The sequence below is a fragment of the Rhopalosiphum padi genome, chromosome 2 (genome assembly GCF_020882245.1).
Source record: "Rhopalosiphum padi isolate XX-2018 chromosome 2, ASM2088224v1, whole genome shotgun sequence".
Taxonomy (NCBI): Eukaryota; Metazoa; Arthropoda; class Insecta; order Hemiptera; family Aphididae; genus Rhopalosiphum; species Rhopalosiphum padi.
This window is the reverse complement of record NC_083598.1, coordinates 34,533,752-34,556,211: the sequence shown is the minus strand read 5'-3', so window position 1 is coordinate 34,556,211 and position 22,460 is coordinate 34,533,752. Positions and strand designations below refer to the sequence as shown.

General features: G+C 26.3%; 1 protein-coding gene across 1 annotated transcript in view; it reads right to left on the bottom strand.

The window, feature by feature from the left end:
• The window catches only part of LOC132923441 (kelch-like protein 17), a 49,284-nt gene that overhangs the window by 17,878 nt on the left and 8,946 nt on the right, over window positions 1-22,460 (bottom strand). The gene's annotated exons all lie outside the window — the stretch shown is intronic.

Genomic DNA, 22,460 nt, shown 5'->3' with positions numbered 1-22,460 from the left:
CAATTCTTACTTCTTAAGTACGTGCTTATAATTTAGTAATGATATTTATATGGCGGATTAATTATTATAATTTACAAGACATTATCTCGGTATATGTTATAGACTTATAGTAAATTATAAAAATATGTTCAACGAAATTTTATCGAACACATCATTTTATTTTAATGTTATATGTTACTGAAATTGCAAGGGTAATAATAATTGTCAATAGTGATTATAGTGAATGCGTCATTAATTATTATAATATTGAAATTCATACCAAGTTAAAACGCTTTTTATTTTATTATTTCTGTAAGTATATATTAAATAGTCACCTAATTCTATAATTATATTTTGCATATCTGATGTATTCATATTAAGTCTAAGAAATATGTAGTAATTCATGGTTTGGCAATTATTATGTGTATAATTCATGTAGGACTTAATTAAGACTTAACATATTATCATCTACTATTATAGTACTATACGTCTGTAAACTCTATTAAGTAGACGGGAAACAGAAAAAAAAAAGAAAATTGTAGCATAACGACTATATATAGTATACATTATATATTGAAGTATATTATTACTATATTGTAAATGATGACTTTTCTAACGATTGGCATGTATACGCACAGCAGTCGCGTGTCTTGGGTCAATTGGCGACGACCCGACCGACCGGTTTAATCAGACTTGACGAGCGCCCACAAACGCACGACGAGCCTCTGGCCTGGTGGTTAGAGCTAGCATACACGTCAAACTCTAAACGACAAGCTGATGGATTATGTGAATGGGTTTGACGGAGTTTCCCGTCAAACTCGATGGAATTATAACTGAACGCAAGAGGTATAACGAAAAAAGTTTATTTATATCCTTCGTTATATGATATTTCCAAGGATCCGTCTTGCCAATCTATTTATTTATAATATAAAAAATATATAGGTACGTATATTGTAACCGTGACTTATATTATTATATTATAAAAAATTGCCGCGTATAGGCCTTTTATGGCGTGTTAGTATCCGCAAACTGGATTGGTACTGCGGCAGGGGAGTGCGCGATAAAAGTTCTTTTGAAAATTGTGTTACATATTTACATTTATGCGAATACCCACTTCGGAGTTAAATAGTGCATAAATAAAGTCTACTGCATTTTTCTATAGCTAGGCATGTTTAGTGTTTACCATGAAAGTTTTCTTGAAATGTCAAATCCTACTTTTTCTTGTAGAATTTTCAACCATAAATTTAATACATGTATATATTTTTTAATAAAATTTACTTACTAGAGTCTGATAATACATATTTATATTTATGTGTTTTATACATTCCACAAATTAGTCAAAATGATACATATTGATGGAACACTACATCAGGACTATTTTATGGTATATTGCTCTAGTTCTGTTAATAATAACGAACGCTGTATCGATAATAATATTCATATGAATCATTGAATCGTTTGTTGTTGGACATTATCTCCATTCCTCAATTACAACAACAACCTTTGTCCTTCTTTTCTTATTTTTTCTTATTTTTTCCTAATTGCACGTATTATATTATTTTTAATAATGATCTGAAAATGTTTGTCTTTTTGATGCACTTACAGACTTTCAACATCCATATTTTCTGTACTTAATATGGTTTAATTGTTTAATATATACTCATAATAAAGCCAGTGACAGTGAACATTCAATCGATTGATTTTACATCAAGTATCAACTCAACGCTTTAACATTTAGTAGTAAAATTAAACACATAATTTATTCAACTTAATAGCATTATAGGCACTATCATACATTTTTTATCATAATAAGTTTTAATTTTGCAATGTGGTTTTCTACATTTAAATGTTAAATCATATTATGTAAAACCCTTTTTTGTGGTATAAATATATATAATATAGTAGTAGTTGGATTATTACTTATTTTTAACGATTACAGGTTTTTATAATAAAAAATTATGTTCACTATTATTGTTTCTTTTAATTATTATTTCAATTAATTTTTAATAAAATCAAACATGTTTTCTATCTATACATTTCATACACAGATTTTATTATATACATATACTGTAGGAATATATATGACGATAATAAGTAATTGGTAATAATAATAGGTAAAACCTATTCAAGTTAGCCTTCTAAACCGTTAATTATTGTATTGAGTTAAACGTTTATACTATATATTACTTATTACAATATAATAAGATGTGCGTGTAATAAGTGCGTTAAATATATATTATGGAATAAAACTTAATTAATTTGAGAAATTTTGACTAGGTACTTTACAGGCACCATACATTGGTACACGTGCGTTGGAATTCATCATGCATGATGATATATACATGTAGATACACTATACAGGGTTTTTCTATTTATCTCAGTAAATTTAAGTGTTTTTTTTTCAACTTTTAGTTTTAATAATTAAATGTAGCACTTATTTTTGTATTTTTTATAACTATCATAATCATTTTATTTCTTCTCTATACCTCTCTTATTTAAAATTAAAAAGTATTTGCTTTTAATTTTTAATTTATAATTTGAATTTATTTTATTAGATATATTATTTTTATAAGAATTTTAATATGTATGCATAAATGATTAACCTAAATTTTAATATATTATTTTAGTGACCGAATTTGATTATTAAAAGTTAAATCTGGTGGAATAACGATATATTGTCCTAAAAAGTAACTATAAATATCTCATTTCGTATATTTATGTATAATAGATTATAACTTGCTATACTTTTTCAAATGAAAGTTTAAATAATTTAAAAAAATTCTTAATTAGTCCTAAGTGTTAAAGTTAAATAAAAATGTCTAGTAAAATATAATAGGTGAATAATTTATATTATAATTATGTAAAAGTAAAAAATATAGAACTGTGTAGTAGTGTGTACTCAAGTTTGCAAAAAATACGATTATAGGATCGAGATAATGGCCCAGCAGTCAATAAAAAAACACACTGTATATACAACGATCGTGTACTGTGCACATTATAATAAATTATAATTAATATTACAATGAACATGTTAGTATTTTGTTTTATGCGAGATGAAACTAAAACATCTGATAGTGTACTCATACCTATCTGGCTATTTAAATACGAAGATAACTTATCAGGCTTATGTGAAAATTAATACTGAATGAGAAAGATATTTGCAATAAGTATGGTATACACAAGTGATGATAAGTACATATACTCGTATTACCTATACAAATAAATTACATATGATATAAAAATATACAACTAATTGTTATATACTAATATTGTAATGAGAAATAGACAATAATAAAATAGTCGATCGCCGAAAAACGTATTGTTTACTATATTCTGTACACGAAATGTTGAAAATTATCACAAATCATAATAATACAATTCATATTATAATATGTTATATGCGCATCGTAATTCGGAAACATAATTCTGTCGATGTAAAAATAATCGATGATAAAATAAATAAAATATTCTATTTTTTTCCAAGGGGCAATGGCATACCACACATTATTTTGAACACTTTTCAGTTTTCTAAATTAATAATACATGATTAATATACCATAAAATAGGCACACCAACCAATGCAACCATGTGAAAATGAAATAGAATTTATGCAACAAGTTATATACATTTATTCCTATATAACTCTTCAATTTCTTAATATTATACATTTTCATAAATATCTTACTAGGTACTATTATCATTATTATTATTATTTATCATTTTGTGGACGTAAACATAATGTTAAACGAAAGAATTAAATTTGTGCGGTCGCGTCTTTAATATGGTAATTAATTCATTTCGTTTCTCCTATTATGTAATATAATATGTTGTTGTCTGTTTAAATAAGTATATGCTTGTCATAGGAGTATAGGTGATTTACCGTTGACCGATATTACACTTTTTTTACTGCAATAAAATGTGCAAAATAGATGAGATAGGTCTCGTATTATATTTATCATAGTCACGTACTTCTATACTCATAATAACGCTGTGGTTTTTTTTGGATAAAAGTACAATGTACATTTTTATAGGTAGGTATACCTATATCGTCAATATAATATGGTATTATAATACGTTTAAAAAATAATAATAAAATAAAGCCGTCAAAGTTATAATAATATAGTGTTCTTTTCGATATCGATACGATCGCTAGTATAAGCGAAGGTTGTAAGTAATAATACGTACCTATATGCATACATTTTTTTAAAATTTATTGTATATCTCACGCACACACAATATATATTATTCTATACGTCTAAACCTACATGAAATATTCAAATATCCACTTCCTTTATTTCCTTATTTTTAATTATATACAATTCGAATTACGATAACAATAGTGCGGATCAAAGTATTGATATGGATCGAGTTATGAAATAACTATTAAAGTGCATTGTAAGAAAATCGAATAAATTTGATAATAACTATCATCGATATATTTGGTACCTATCATTGTTTATTAAAATTTATCTCGGAGACGTTTTCAAAATTATAAATTATTTCCCATATATCAACACCTAAAAACGCCTTTGCGGTGCGTGTTTTATAGACGGGCAATGTTCCATTGCAGCCTCACAAGGACTAATCGGAAAACAATCGTAATGTATCTAAACGAGTTGAATAGTTGAAATCGGTGTAATTATATATTAAGTATATAATATACATATACTGATTTATCAAAAAGAATAATCAGACATCTGTATATTATTATTTTGTTATGGAACTTATCTACGTTGAATATTCTTAAATTATATTTAGCCAAAAAAATAAACATATTTTTTACGGTTTCTGGTAAATGTTTTTTTTAAATATGCTCCATCATAACTCACAATTACAATATGCAATCCTTTTTATCAGTGCGAATTGCATACCGTGGATATTCCATTCGTCGTGTTTAGTCGCAAATAATCGTAATTACCCAAAATTCAGTCGTTTATGTTGTATACAAGTGAGTGTATAGACGTGCCAATATACACACTAAGTGTAACGTACACATTATCACACGCCTTGTCGAAAATCAATCCGTCGACAAGCAACGCCGGCGACCAACACCCATTCGTCGACCGTCCCGCCAAGTTTCCGCAAATTCATGAAACTCGCAAGTTATAGTTTAATGTATACCTATACTATATGTCTACGTTATAGCAGACATGTATAGTACTTACGATAAAGTTTATTATCATCGTGTGGTTTTTTTCACACTGTCAAAATCTTCGCAATAATTTTATTAATAAACTGCTCTTCGGCGATTAACTTCTGAGAATATGATAAATATATCGCCGCAACGCAATATGATATTGCCATTCTCTAATAATATGAAATAAACAAAACTATTATAAAAATCGTATTATATTTAAATTACTGTGGCCGTGAATTAAAATTTAAAACGTATATTGATGTTCAACAAAAATCGCCGTTCAAATTGTGTGGTGTATAATGCATACGTGAGCGGATGTTTAGGTTTTGATAAATATTATTGGATTTATGCAGCGCTCGAAAAAAAGACGATTTTTTGATTATAGAATTAGTAGAAAAAATATTGTTTTACATGATTAAACATATTTTGGGGTTTATAGAGAATATATTTAGCTTACTATTCATATTTTAAAATATATATTATTTTATTATATATTTTATATTAGGTATAGCATTATGCCATTATATTTTAAACTTTTAAGAATCAAATAATACTCTTGCACTATAATGCACTTTAAACGATTGCTTTGTTTGCACATATTTTATATATATCGGACACGACCATTAATTCCATATTTCCGCGTTTAGACTTTAGTCGACACTATGACAAGGTACATTATATTAGATGTATACGTGAGATTTACAAAACATTTCAAATAGGAAAACTTTATATACAACATGCACACAAAGACGTTACACAATAAAAGAAACAATAAAATCATATTATCAGGAATAGGCACGTGACTACGTGAGTAATATATTTATCACACCTATATTATAAGACATAAGCACGATATGGCACTGGTCCAAAACTTGTAGGTATACACCGGCGTTTTAAGTACGCTTAGACTAAATCACGGATATAATTCAAAAACAAAAACATAAAGTAAAACAATTTTGACCTCGATACAGGTTAGTGTTAAATTATTTTTTTTTTATAAACGTTTATTTTGTATTTTAAAAATATTTTTATTCTAGTCGACATTTGAAGAAGATCATTTTATAGCAACCATTTACAGTAAAGTAATATATTTTCTAAATTTGCTATAACATTATGTATACCTCAGTTTACGGTTTACGCTATTTTGGGTTGAAATGAATAATATATTTGAAAATCAACGATCTTTATGGTATTTGGATGTCATTTGATTAGGTCCTATAGGTTCTAATTTTGTTAACCAAGAAAAACAATAGGATAATCTGGTTTTTAATAAAGCTCATACCGACAATAAAAAATTATCTCTTTTGTAGCAAAAGATTTTTGTTTAAAAGAAAATGTAAATACAAATATTATGCTAAACATATACATTGAGAGGCATATGTTCTCTAGTAAATATTTATTCAGTCAATATTTTATTTAGTACTGGTAGCACTTGAGTATTATATAAAACGTTATTGAATATTAAATAATATGTGGATTTAATTCAAATTATTATTGCATTAGAATATTCTGTAAAAAAAAACCTATCATTTCTCGGTTAATGAAGTTACAAGTTATTTATTATATTATTATTATTGCGTAGGTACTTAATCGTATTTATGCAAAATGTAATATCTGTTGTTTGTTTGTTAGTTAATAACCTGAGATATAGTATGTTTAATAAATTAATGTGTATAAATATGATAATGTTCAAAGTAATGAGTAAATAAAGTAAAATAGATACCTAAATGGCTATATGTGATGTTCCTTTTAATTACATTTATAGAATAATGCACTGAAAAGGTGTAATATAAACATTATTATATACTACATACATAATAAATAATAATAGATTAATTTTCATCGAGCAATGTTCAAAATATGTATATACGTTTTTAAACATAAACGATATTATCGTTGCTAACGCCAAACAAACAAAATAAAAACACTTTGAAGGGTTAAAGTTAAATACGAGAATTTTTAACATAGGTATATGAATAATTATCATTTTTGACACGGTTTTTCACTTAGCGTTTACAAAAAATATAATTCAATTCAATTTAAATAAGTGGTTTAATATAACATACCGCATACACATTTGTATATCGCCGGTTGATAGCGTCATATTTTCTTTATATCATTTACAAGTTAAACCATTATTATACACCTAATACTGTTATATTTTGAGGGGAAATTATTTAATCTATGTGCATTGTACATTATATTACTTTACGAAGGATTCCTCAATAGAATTAATATTAAATTGTTTTCACCCCTAATAATTCAACCACAGGAGCAAACGCAGAGGAAGGGTAGTTTACTCCCCCTCACTGAAATATTATAAGGAAAACAAAATGAAAAATAGAAACCATTCATTTTTGACAATATCAAATATTACGATATTTTTTCGAAAAACCACCCTGAAACATTTTCCAGCGTTAACCCCAGCAGTTCAACCGCGGTGTTTTTATCTCACGCCACCGCGTTACATAATGATTTATATATTATATTGTTGTTGTTTTCATGACATAATTCTGTCCATTGTCGTAGATTAGAAAAAACAAGACGTAAAATGCGTAATCATTTGAATGTATTTTTAAAAACCATATATTATGCACGTGCACAGCTGCAGCGTGATGAAAATGTTCTTATTTTTTTTATCTATTCGTACTACAATAAATTCAATGACACGCAACGTAGTTTAAAGTATTTATAAAACAAACCAAATATTTCATATAAATTCTATTTCATAACGCAGTCATATTTATTTCAATGAACTCTATAGCATATAATGTTATTATTGGAAACAAAGTTAAATTTATAGTATATTTAAGTTTTTTCTTTTGAAACAGCTATACGACGCACATGTTAAATGCGCACTGCAAATTATAATTACTTTATTTTAAAAATAACAATGAATACATTTTTTTATAGTTATTAGTTCTATGATATATTTATATACGTGGTATATATATATTATAATATATAATATGACATTAATCGTGCGAAATCAAATTGTAACTAATTCAGTATAGGAGATTATTATATATTAATACGAGTAGGTATTGTGTTACGGTTTAAATTTTGATATATTATATACATTTGAATTTTCAACAATTTTTTTTTAGAGAGTTAAAATTAAATTCGAGCTTTTTGTATAATACGACATCGAAGAAAAAAATCATATAATGCAATTTGTGATCACTATAATAAATTGTACCTACTATAAATGATATAATATGTCGTCTAAAATTTATCAATTTTTACACATTTTTCAAGAATGGACATCGAGTTTTCATTACAAATTTTCACGAAGTTAAATATATAATTCATATGCCTCACAACTCACAAATAGGAAGTAATATATTAATAAATAGTCATAGGCGCTGCCAGGAATTTTATCGGGGGGGGGGGAGGTGCATCGTGCAAGTAGGTATACGCTAATTTCTAAATAATGCTTATATACGTAATAATAATAACAATAATAATAATAATAGTTAAATACGTAATATAATATAATGTAGATAATTATGCAAAATAAAATTGTTTCAATACCATTCAATTTTTTTAATTTAATTTAACATACTTATTACTTATACATGATAATTCACCAAGTATGGCCCCAATAACGCACAGAGTTATTTAAAATCTGATTTTTATAACACTTTTATTTTGAAAATGTTTGTATTACATACTTAAGCTTGAAAGAGTATCGTATGAAGACACAAACTTCTGTTTTTTTTAATGAGAACCCGTCTTTTTTACTGTAAATTATTAGTAGATAATTTTTTTGATAATTTTTACGTGTCAAATCGGGACAAAGATAGGTTTTATCATATTACTTTTATGAATTTCATTATTTCAACGCAATATTTTTAATTAATTATTTATTGATTAACTTTTGTAGCTGACGATGCAATGACTATATATAATTATAAATTATATTAAATTATTTATGTAGTGTATGACGTATAGGTACAACACGTGTATACCTACTTCGTCAAAATAACCCAAGTTTTTTGTTCCATATGATTACATATCGCCAAGGCATACGTTGTCGTGAGTTACTATATTATTCATATTATTATGGTGTCATGTTATAATGTATGTTAATACACTGTGACTACTGTTTTAAGACGTAACAGTATAGTTTTCGTCACTAAACAATTTTTCTTTATCTAATACTGTTTCATTTAGACAAAGATTATATGTATTTTATACATATAGACATTTTTTGATATTAAGTGACTATAATAAGTTGTAATTTGGAACTGCGCTAATGATATATTATTGTGATTCTGAAATCCATAAATGTCTAATCGTAAATAAGCACTATAACCTACCGCATGGCGTGTATTTACTACGGAAACAGAGAACACTCTAAAACTCAGAAACTATTTTTGAATTCGGATTGCAGAATATTAAACTACTGGGCCATCAATAACACTGACTTGAAATTTTAACTCGTGTATTCTGTGCATACGCAAATATATATTTTTTTTAATTAGAACTCCATTTATAATAACATTGTTAAATCTGTTGAATGTGTACATGCAATTTTATATATTTCGACTAGTAAAATCCAAAATTGTCTAAATAAAATATATTGTCGTAATATGGAAAATAAATTAAATAAACCTAGAATTTTGTATTCTTGATAACAAAATTTGGTGTATAATTATTTTGAAACTGTTGATGTACTTATCTTAAAATTTGAACGAGTAGTTTCTCAGTTATTAAAATGTTTGTACTAAGAATAAAAGCCTTTAAAAATGGTTTAGTAAATATTTAAAATAAATATAATATTTTATCTAATAAATAGTATTTATTATCCTTTGACCATTTTTATTAATTATAAATGCTGATAGATTAATATTTTTAATTACTAAAATGTTCAAATTACTATAGCTATGTCATTCAAATCTATTGCCATAGAATTTTTGGCACATAAAGTTAAATAGGTAATTAAACACCTTTTCATTCAATTTTAGATTTAGATTTTTGGTTCGTTTAAATTGTTTGTTTAGCAACTAATGTAGAAAATGAGAAATGGGTTTTTATTTGAAAAACAAAAGTTTATATTTCCATAGGACACTTCTTAAATATACCTAGTACAAACTATTTCAAGCATTTGAAAATATGGTTTTTAAGTAAGTTTATTTAAAAATTCTAAAAATCAGATTTTGAATGACTGCAGTACCCATATTAAAGAAAAAAGGGATCAACATACTTGGTGAATCGTCCCGATTATTATTTAATAGGTTCCTATGTATAATTATGTTGATTTCACTTAAACAATCTCAAAGTTTTTCGATTTTTTATTCAGTGAAATGTCTTTTTTTCATAAATATCGACAATATTGTACTCATATACTCGTAGGCGTAAATTTGCCTTGTTTGAAGGGGGGCTAAAATTATAAACATAGAACAGGCTCGCGGAGAGTTTCGCCCCCCACACCCCTTACATATTAATTTTACAATTTCATTGTAACATTTATTATATAAAATGTATATAAAAACTTCAAAATTATTTATTTAACGGCGTATAATACATAACTTTTTATCGTTCTCGTTATCATTTATAACTTATAATTTAATATTAACGGATAGCTCAATCATTTTAATTTTATTACAAATTTATTGTACAAAATTCATACGTGAAGCTTAAATGTTTACATAACAGTATAACACATACCTATCGGATATCCTGATTAGAAATTACGTTTTACATTTTATAATTTTCTCTAATAAATAAAATTAAATTCCTTGAAAAAATTTAAAAAATGTAGGGGGGCTAAGCCCCCCTAAGTCCCTCCTCCTCAATTTACACCTATGCGATATACTGTTGAACATATTTTTACAAATAAAAGTTGTATAAAAATATTTATTCGATTTAATATCTATACACGTTATAAATTCTATCTATCTTATAATACTATTAAATTTACATAGCTTTTAAAATTCAAGTTCAGTTTAATGAACTTAACTATTACCATTATAATCACACTACTACACAACCAGTCGTGTAATTATTGTGATTACTGTGTATTTTTGGTTAACTAGATAGAATAAATAGAAATATACAATGCATTATTACTGGTAATGTGTAAATATATCTCAGTAGTTTCAATACTACAATATTGTAGCTATGGTGCAAAAATGACAAGTATAACTTCGATTTTTATACGTTCAATGTTGTACAAAGATAAAAAAAATTATCCAGATGATAAGATAACATTTAATTCATTATTGTATCTAGATAATAAATAAAGGATAACTAAATATCCACATTCATACACAACACTGAATATAAGTTATAATAATAAGTTTAATAAAATAATAATAAAATACATTATAATAACTAATATTTAATATTAATGTAATACATTTTGGCCAAGAGGACCTCCAAATGGTCTCATGAGAAAATTAAATTAAATCGCTGTCAGTAGGTATATTTAACAAGACGTTATATCACTCAGAATAAATTAAAATGTGAAATATTAATGACGATCTCCGTGTTTAGGTAATGAGTAATACCCCGTATATACCCGTAATAAACACCCCGTAAGAGATGTTATGCATGATGTATTTATAAATGCTCCCCTGTGATAAGGATTCAGGTAAATTATAGATGTAAAATTACGTTGTACACCCTCATCCATAAAATATTACCAGAGTCGGACGGGGCACTGTGGATCTCACCAACAATTAAGTTACAAAAGGCCTAAGCAACGTCTGTAATTAATAATGAAGATGGGTCATTTTTTCACCATAAATTATAATAAACAAACTTTATAATACTCAAGCTAACATATTTATTTATGTTTATTGTTTATTTTAGTTACGAATAAATTATTAGTTTACATTTTATTTTTTAGTAATTTTCAAGAATCGCGTTATTATTGGATAATAATTTAAATTATCAAGATTATTAATAAATAATTTGAATAATATTATTAAGAGACCTATTTATTAATTAACAGGAAATTTCACGTAAATTCAATTTTGTTTTTTTTGGCGTAACTTGAGAACAAATAACCATAAATACTTGACATTTTCATAAAACGTTAATGTTATTATTTTGTATTTAGGATTTATTTTTCAAAATATTTTTGCCATTTTTGAGCTATTTATAAACATGAGAATTTTTCGAATTTTTTTTTCAGTTTTTATATTCTATGAATGTTGATTTAAAATTATTTGCTTGGTATAAATGCTTGAAAATTTAATGCAAGATTTCTCATGAATAGTTCATATGGAAACTATAATTTCTATAAAATATATTAAGGCAATTATTTTATATAGATATTTTAAGTTTAAATTTAGACGAAATTACTAATTAAAACTTTTAATTTTGTAATGATTACTTTGTTATTATTTAAAAACATTATTCGCGGCAACTTACAACTTTTATATATACCTATTGTAATATTATGAATTTTACTATATATTATTATGCAATGACATTTTCAATTTATTTTAACTTTAAGATATTATCTATATTCTATATTTATACTATGATCTATATGAATCTGTTATTATTGTTTTACGGTATTTACAATACAATAATAATTTACAATAAAAAATATATGTTATTATATTATTAGTTACATAATCTGATTAGTTAATATAATGTGGTATAAACTATAAATATATAATATTATAATAATTAAATATTAATAATATAATACATAAATATAATACTTTTGAAAAGAATTATATCAGTCTAAACTAAAAGCAGAATTCAATTTATTCGTAAATTTCTATTTTCATACATCTTCGCGTATTACTTCTTCTATTGGAATTTGATAAGTCACGACTATACGGTTGAGTGCTGGGTTAACACGGCCTATGGTCAATGCTCAACCACATAATATTTAAATAGGATTCGGCCGGAGGCCTGTCTAGTGCAGCAGCCATTGTTCCTTAGGCATGGTAACGACACACGCTGTACAGGATGAAGCACTATAAAAGCGGCGGTTTAGGATTAAATTTTTCAAAACGTATAAGATCTCAAAACTCAATATATAATATAATATCTATAACCGTAGGGGTCGAGAATATTTGTATAGACCGAATAAACTTGTTTCCCCTGTATAATATAAAAACAATTTATGATAAACAAATGTATTTATATTGTAATATAGCACAAATGCGTTATTATATTCGGCGAAATAAAATTGCGTATTCGACACTAATATTGGTTTCTGTTATACAATATTGTGTTCCCTTTCTTTTACATTAAATTGTGTATTGTTTGCGGCTGAAACTTTCGTTCGAAATCATGTTTATTATACTCATAAATTGTACAAAACAGAGACGATACTCAAACATTTACATTGGCGACACGATTAAATGGTCTCCGACGAGACGCTTTTCCATTGTAGTACTTTTATTATTCGATCGATAACTTACAAGAGCTTTATATTATACAGCCGTCATCAATGCGGAAAAGCTAAAAATGCGCGATAAAAATGTTCATAAATATTTCAACTTTAAATTATTAATTATTATCAAAAACTCATAACAAATGTATACCATCACGAGGTAATTACGGGAATCGTGGCGACTTCGATTATAATATTATATTATAAATGAAAAAATCTAATAGCATACTTTATGAAAAAAAAAGAAAATATTAATATACATTATATGCAATTACATTTTTCATAAAAAATATTTTTTTCTAATTTGACGTTTTATTATGAAAACTTTAAGATATACTTTTAAACTCAATATACTCAATGAACTTAATATATTATTATCGGTTGTCTATGGAAATTTACTTTATTAAGGTCATTATTGTGCGATATAACTTATAATGATCATTATGCGTGCATAATATAGTAGGTAGTATATTGTAGTAGATAAACATATAGTACCTACCTACATATAAGTGAATGAAAACAAGGCTGGACAAGTTAACTAATTTTTTAAATCGTAAAGTTAAGTTAATATATTCATAGTTTCTATGGAAATGTATACAATGGTGTATTTATATATATAATATATATGACGTTATTTTGATCTTTATTGAAATTCAAAAATAGTGTGTTCCATACTTGAAAGTCTAAACATTTAGTATCTACTTACAAAGTACAATACATCATAATAATATACTCATATTCATTTTTAACATTATAAATTTATAATTAATATTTTTTTTTTATAAAATTATTATAAAACAGAATATATTTATAATCTATGAAGTTTATATTAATGAAAAAATAACTTAACGTGACTACATAATTAATTAATTGATTAATAATTACATATCATGAAGAACTATTCAACTCGTGAAGTTAGAAGTAAGGTACTTTTAAAATAAAATGAAACTTGTTATTGATATGTAACTTCAACTTTTGACTCGATAATTATTAGTCTTAAGTATAAAAAATAAATGTATAATTATATATAGTATGCACTATACTCTATTTACTCGTATATAGTAAGAACATATTATTATTACGGTGACATGTGTTTAAGAATTATTATTTTTAATAATAAAAAATAAAATAAGTTGGTATACGGAAATTCATTCACTTCGACAACATTGAGTTTTAAAACCGATTTGAAAATCGTATATAACGAGGGTCGTAAAATACCGCGAAACAGGAGTTGTAGCATTCATGTTGGTAAAAAGTAGGTATACTTACCCTTCAAACCATTATAATATCGTAATATGCGCGATCGAACTTTAACGAAACTCTGGTCTTGCGTATACCAACAGTAATACACGCAATATATTATTATAAAGTATAATGCGATATATTAACGTGTTCAATATTATACGCTTTTATACAACATCATTATATTATATACCTGTAGTCTGTACTCCGCGCTATAATGACTGTGTTGTAGTGTGTACTGCCGACTGCCGTATAGTGTATATATAATCAGTGATTTATTTTTCAATTATCGCCGTACATTATAAAATACCTACGAGTATCTCACGATTCAATTACGATTTATCGTCGTATTTCGATGCGGTCCACTGTGTTATAATATTTTTGTATGCATCTTATAATATAGTAATATATTATTATACATAATATAGTTTAGAGAAACTCGTCGTTTATTAAGCTGCCAAATCTATATTGTATGCAGCCGTTGCCCGTTGATCATAATAATATAATTTATATAGTAACATTTTAGAATATTTTAACGACTTTGAGACTTGAGTGTTTGTTTTCTACGATCTTAATGTTTTTCTTAGTGACTTGTCTACAAAATTGCGGGTACTCATAGATATTACAATATCTCACTTATCTAATCTCTCGTCAAAATCGACGAACAGAGCGTAACTTAGTAATAGTATTATGCGTATAATCATCATTATAATATTCATGTATATAAAATAAAATCGGGGGTCCTATTATTGCTAGAGAGCATCTCTATCATGTGCGTATACAGAAAAAGTTCAGGAGGTACTTCACTTATTGTATATGTGCTTGATTCCTCAGTTCTCACGTTAATCATGTCTAAAATATAATAATGTATATTTATAATGTCAATAAATCCACTTCTTTTATATATTTAATAATTTACAGTTCGTATAGATGTATACGTATAATGTAAATATAGAACACTTATAAATGAGAATAAAATCTGGAATATCTGAGTATTTATTTATGTCGAATTTATATTCGGTTGTATTCACTGAATACAGTAGTTAAGTAGAAAAATATAAAATACGAGTATAATAATTAATGTATAGTATTATTTTAATATAATATGATAATAGTAGGTATAGCATATTTTATTAATTCATAATGAGAGATTAAAAATTCTGTATTAAAGTTAGATTGATAATTACACTGTTTGTATAAATATATAAAAATGCACAATATATATATTATTATATTCATATAAACTTTATAATTACGTTGGCTTTCATAAAAATTTATTTATTTTTTAACGAATTTTTAACCGTTCTTCTTCAAAAATTAATTTTATTATTATCTTATAGTAAGTTCTTTTAATGATATTTAAATCATTTGTTTGGAAAAAATAATAATTTTAAAGTTTCAATAATCCGTAAAATCTGGATAATCCCTATACTTTAGGTTCAATAAATTATCTGGATTACAGCTCCCTGAAGTTCTAATCCCCATAAAAAATAAAAACCATCGCAATTATAATTGATTGCGTGTTATATATTATTAAGTAAAGGATTCGACGTGATAATAGCTTGTTATTATTGTCATGAATACTTCATATATTACATTTATGTCTTTATTGTAAGTGTAGAAAACTATTTGTTTACAAATATTAATAAGTACATTAGTATGAATTAGTTTTACTATAGCTAGTGGAATTTCAATTTAGAAAAAATATTTGTATCGTAATAATTTTTATATATTTTAATAATGAAAATGTCTTGATAATCACATTAAATTAATAACGCCTATATATATATATTTATATATATGTACGGAGGATTCTAAATTTCGTATAACAAAAATGATTGTGGTGATTCTGTAAGAACCAACATAATTCCTAGCATTTTTTTTACACAAAATATGGAAGATGCTATATATAAAATATATCACAAATATGTTATAGTTCATAATTTTATTGAAATGCAATAAAAATGTAACACAATTATGGCGTAGTTACCTACATATATACAACTTATAAAAACCAAGAAAGTAATGTGAATTTGATTTAATGTAATTTCTTTAACTATCAAATACTTTTAGTGCAATTTTCATATATGTATTTTATTATATTAATAATAAATTATTATGCTCTTGGAAACACATTTATCTTATCAAACGCTATTTTTAATCTTAAATTTTGCGTATTGTATGTATAATAATTAACAAAAATTAATAATTCTTGTTTAAAAAAAAATCGTTATTGCTGTCAAAGTTTATTCTTACATTATTATACACATAAAAGTATTTTATTCTCCTAAACCATCGACTTTTATAGACTAATAATAATATATTGCATTATATTTTCATTCGTGGCTACAAGTAATAAATAAAAATAGACTCGTTCAATAACAGAAAACAACACTTTCAAGTTTCAATAGTATTGCAGGACAACTTCAACTTGAATCGTACGAACATTTGTAGATGTACAATATACAATATATACCTATATAATAAACTATAAGCCACGAAATAAATCGAAAAACTTAAATAGCACATGACGTTTTTCAACTCTAAACATACAACATCCATATTCACGTAATAGTTTAATATGTGTATATGTTTTTGTGTGTTATTAGATCCTTGTTTTGTCTTAAGATTAGCACCCTTAATATACAGTCATACCGACATACACCAACATACTTATATATTATTTTATTAGCTACTTAAAATACAAGTACCTTGTACAGTGTTTGTAAATGAATACGATTCAACCCTGAAAGTAAAACCACACATACTTCATAGTTCGTGAATATAATATAAACTATTACTACTAAGTAATAACTAATAACTAATAAGTATAGACTATAGGTATACCTAAAGTATAGAAACGATCAAACGACTGACACGGGTACAATGGGTACATATAGTAAAAATGTAAAAAAAAAATTGTGTAATTATCCATTCATCTTTGATCCATAAAAATGCATGATAATTATGCTATAAATTATAATATATAGGTAGGTACATAATACGTAAAATACGAACGTATTATAATAACGGGTTGTGATCATAATATTCTATATGTCTCGGCGTTAAACTCAAAACGATATTTGTGTATGATAATTATTATGATAACATTCAAACGTTCCGCGTTTAAAATGGGTCGTTAACGAATGACATATACTTATTAGTTATTATTATTTAATTAGGTTAAAAAGTTGGTTATAGGTATTATATTATTATACATTCTAATATATTACATAATTTAATATCGATCATTCGACATTTGTTTTTAAATATCATAACTATATGTACCTAACCCAAGTCCAGCTATAATCTAACGTCTTATAGTTAGACCGTTCGTGCGATCGATTGTATTCGAGATCATCGGTCTCGTTTGCGTAAATAGAGAAAACGGCGCTTTTACAAAGACACCGCTACCCAGTGGATGTAAATCATCGGTTATCGGTACACGCTTCATTATGAGACGGGTCAAATATGGGACAATACGCCACACATGTATAGCGCGTGTAGCTTTCAATACCTCCGTCGTTTCGATCGCCACCGTGTAAGCTCGTACTTTAATATAGTGGATTGGGTGGGTATATTTCTAATAGGGAAAACAAATTCAATAGAGCGGCCCGTCGACGTAGGTGTCGTGTCAACGCCCTGAAGCGGCTGAAGCGAGTGTGGTATATACGCTGCCGAACAATCAAAACTTCCGGTCGGCGCAGGTCACGAAAATATATTTTTTTCTCCTATACAACGTTATCGTGGATAAAATAGTATGGATAGTTACAATCGGTGCCGCAGTCACGGAATACCGCTAAGGGATGCACAAACCCCCTGAAATCGTTTGATTTTTTTTATATCAGCACAGATGTGAAACAAATAGCAATTTGCACGAACTTCCGTAAAATTAATTCGGAATTGATAACGAACGTTAACAAGTAAAATATTATTGTGTCAACGGGACAGAGTTATATATACATACACAGAGAGAAAGAAGAGAGATAGAGCACGCGGAGAAGGTCAATGTCAAGGTCGGACACACAACGATCTATTATATTCGTATTTGTTTTTTGTTTTATAATTTATTTTAACTTTACCGATGATAATTTCTATTCAGTCAATGTTGTATTGTGTTGATTTATATGATTCAAACAACTACCAATACCAGTTACCAGTATACCATTCTCCGAGAATTAATAGTGATTGAATTTTTTTTATTTAATACTTATTATTTTATGTTTTATTACATAATACGTAATACGGTGGTAGTATATACGTCAAGGGTTTTTTCATACTATTTTATAACAGAGGTGAATTGTGACTTTTTTCCGTCCTCAATATAGCGCTATACTTACTTCTTATAGGACCGTACATAATATATCACATGAGTTATATTAATGAGTTCTTTCTTTTATGTTTTTTTTTAAACTTGACATCATATATATATATATATTATATTCTATAAGCCATGTATGATGAAGTGCCTAAATAAAATGTTAATAGTAAATAAAAGTTCTACGAACTCTTAACAATTTTCAAGCCTTATTAGAACATTTTTTAATAGTTTTTTACTTGTTTTTTATGTATACTATGTATGTATAGGACATATGTATTCAGTATGTTTACAGTATGGTTTAAATTTGATACAACCAATAAACATTTATAAATTCAAAAAAGTAATAAACGGTGTATTTATTTTTAAATTAGTTGTAAGTGTTATAAGTTATAACATTACTTAAATAAAATAAAAAAGAATACAGATACCTGATGTTGGACAATCTCGTCACTCACCCCGTCAGACGCTGCAGGTGACTTAATTATAGTAATATTACATTTAAAAGCAATGATAAATCTCACATTCAAAAAAAGATTTTGAGTGGAACTTTGTATAAAACAATACTGAACGCTTGGTTTGATAATCCTTATCTTCACTTTAAGAAAAAAGGAAGTTATCTCTTCCAAGTATGAACTAAACTTATTTTTCCAAGAAAAAAATCCGTAGAAAAAATATTGAAATAAATGTTCATTCCACATTCAGAATTTAAATTTAAAAAAAAACACTTCTAAAATATTAAGAATCGTGTAGGTACAGTAGTGTATACAATTTCTTTAAGTATACAAAAAATGTAAAATAAAAATAACGATGAAAGTTATTATTTTTGAGTATTTTTTCCGGTTGTTATATATATTATACTATTTTGGTTGCGATTTACCAGTGTGCTTTTGCAGCCTATCCTTTGGTGAAAAAGCAAAAAAAAAAATCAATAAAAAACATGAAAACAACAAAAACGAAGCTTAAAAATATGGCACTTCATGTTTTGTTTGATGTATACGATCGAAACCAAACGTAGTATTTTATTATTATTTATATAACACCATACAACACTAAAACTATACGTTAGTTGTAGACCAACTACAAAATGTTTTCTTTTAGATGTGCGTGTTTGTCCAGTGGCATACAATAACCCTATTACTAGCCAGTAGCCACTACAGGTGAACTAACTTAACCATTAGGCAGTTCTGACCAAAGTAAATATCATTAAAAATACACTCTGTCCTTGCTGTCCAATAAATTGTCTACGTTGATTAAAACTTTTGCATTTTAATTTTATTGATTTAAGTGTATGTTTTAATTATTAAGAATATTTCATTAACTATCATTAGTAATTTATTGATCGTGTAGGTGAAGTGAAAGTAATTAATTTAATAAAATGTGTAATCGAACTTAAGTAGATTAAAATTTTTTGAGTAATAGGTAATTAAGTTTTTTTGTATATGTTATTAATTAATGTGATCTTAAAAAAATTTAAATATTGTGGTGAAATGGACTAAAAAGAAGAGGTTTTAAATCAATATTTTAATTTTTAATGTTAGATCATGGATGAGTAAAATTATACGATATAATACATGAATTATGCGTATCTTGTTACACTTGAAACAAGTGTAACTGCGCATGTCATCGCCATAATAATAGCATATTATATACCCAACTAAATAAAATTAGTTAGCCACTCTTCGACCATCGTGAACGTATAGTACACATATAGTTGAAAACATACCATTCTATTATAATATAAATACGCACGCAGTCCATATGTCTAATCGATACCGCACATACACATAATAATATATTGTCATATTTAAGGTTAAATTGAAAACCTTTAGAGGACCAACGTCAATCGAACCCGAATGTATTTGTGGTAAATCAGTACCTCACTACCTACCACATAGTATCGTAGATAGAAATTTATTTTGTTAAGGGTGGCATTAATTTTATCATTCCAAATTTTTAGAGGGTACGTTTAAATAACTAATACAAATTTATTTTTAAATATAGAATATTGAATAATAATCATATTAGTTTATTAGAGAAAATCTAATAAATAGCTTAACACTATAAAATAACATAAAATTGAATAAATATAATAATAATCAAAATAAATTTTGAAATCTAAAAACCATTCTTTGGGAAAATAAATCAATATTTTGATCGATGTCCCTATGGGTATTTTGATATACATAACCATTAACCAAACCATTAAATCGGGTTTTACTAATAAAATGTTTCAAAAATTGTTACGCTTCAGATTTTTTTTCGACCAAAGTTAGAATTGTCACTTGTTAAATTGCGTCTTTGTATATACAAGTTTATTGTTCATTAGATATATTTTAATATGAGAAAAGAGTACAGACATCATATTATATAAATATATTTAGTTGGATAAGCTATTTTTTCCATCTTTCATTTTGTATATCATAACTCAAATTATCGTTTTTATATGTCTGTATCTATAAATACGATTTAATTTGAAACGTTTATACAAATACAGTAGCTGGTAAAACATCATCAAAATATTATGTACTACTACTGCATACTTTACATTCTAAAGTTTAAGAAGTAACAATCAAGACAGAGAAGTGAAAATTCTGAATTTGATTTAAATCTTTCATTAAAAGAAGAAAGCAAGAGACATCTACAGACGGATAAAAAAAAAATCCCGGAAGTAAGCTCAAAAATCATTAAGAATCTAATAATGAGGTCTGTGTTTTTGAGCTCCCACTATTCTTGGAACTGTAAGAAAAATATGTTTACTGCAGTCTTACTAATATAATTAAAAATTTATTTAAGCTCAACTTAATTTCTTTAACCTTTTAAGTCAACAACTGACGTGAAAATTGTATCTATTAATTATATATAATATCGTGATCTAATTTACAATGTTGTATCTAGTAATGTAATTATAATGATAATGTTAGTTATAATGATTTAAATAATCAATAATTTAAAAAAAAAAAAAGATTTTAATTATCACGGGCTCGAAGCATTCCCCTCCCACAACTACTGGTATCATACAATAAAATTCAATATCAATCAACACGATGGTTTTCTATTTTATTATTTCATATTTTTTCTTCTTCTCTTGTAGAACATAATCGATACGAATAATATTGGCAACAAAAACGCCGTCTGTCAGTTTAATATGTTATACTCTGTGTTATACAGTCCAGGCACGTACGACTATATATATTATGTATGTTGAATGTGCATATATGTGTGTATAAATGTATATGTTATATATATATACCTATGTAATATAATATAAGGTATGTTTCATTTTGCACGAATACCTACTCGTTTTTGCCGACTTTTTCTTCAGTTTGTGTAAATACTAAAATGTCAATTGCAAAAACACAAATAAGACATGTGTACGTTCCTATATACCTATAATATATGCACTTGTGTCTAATGTA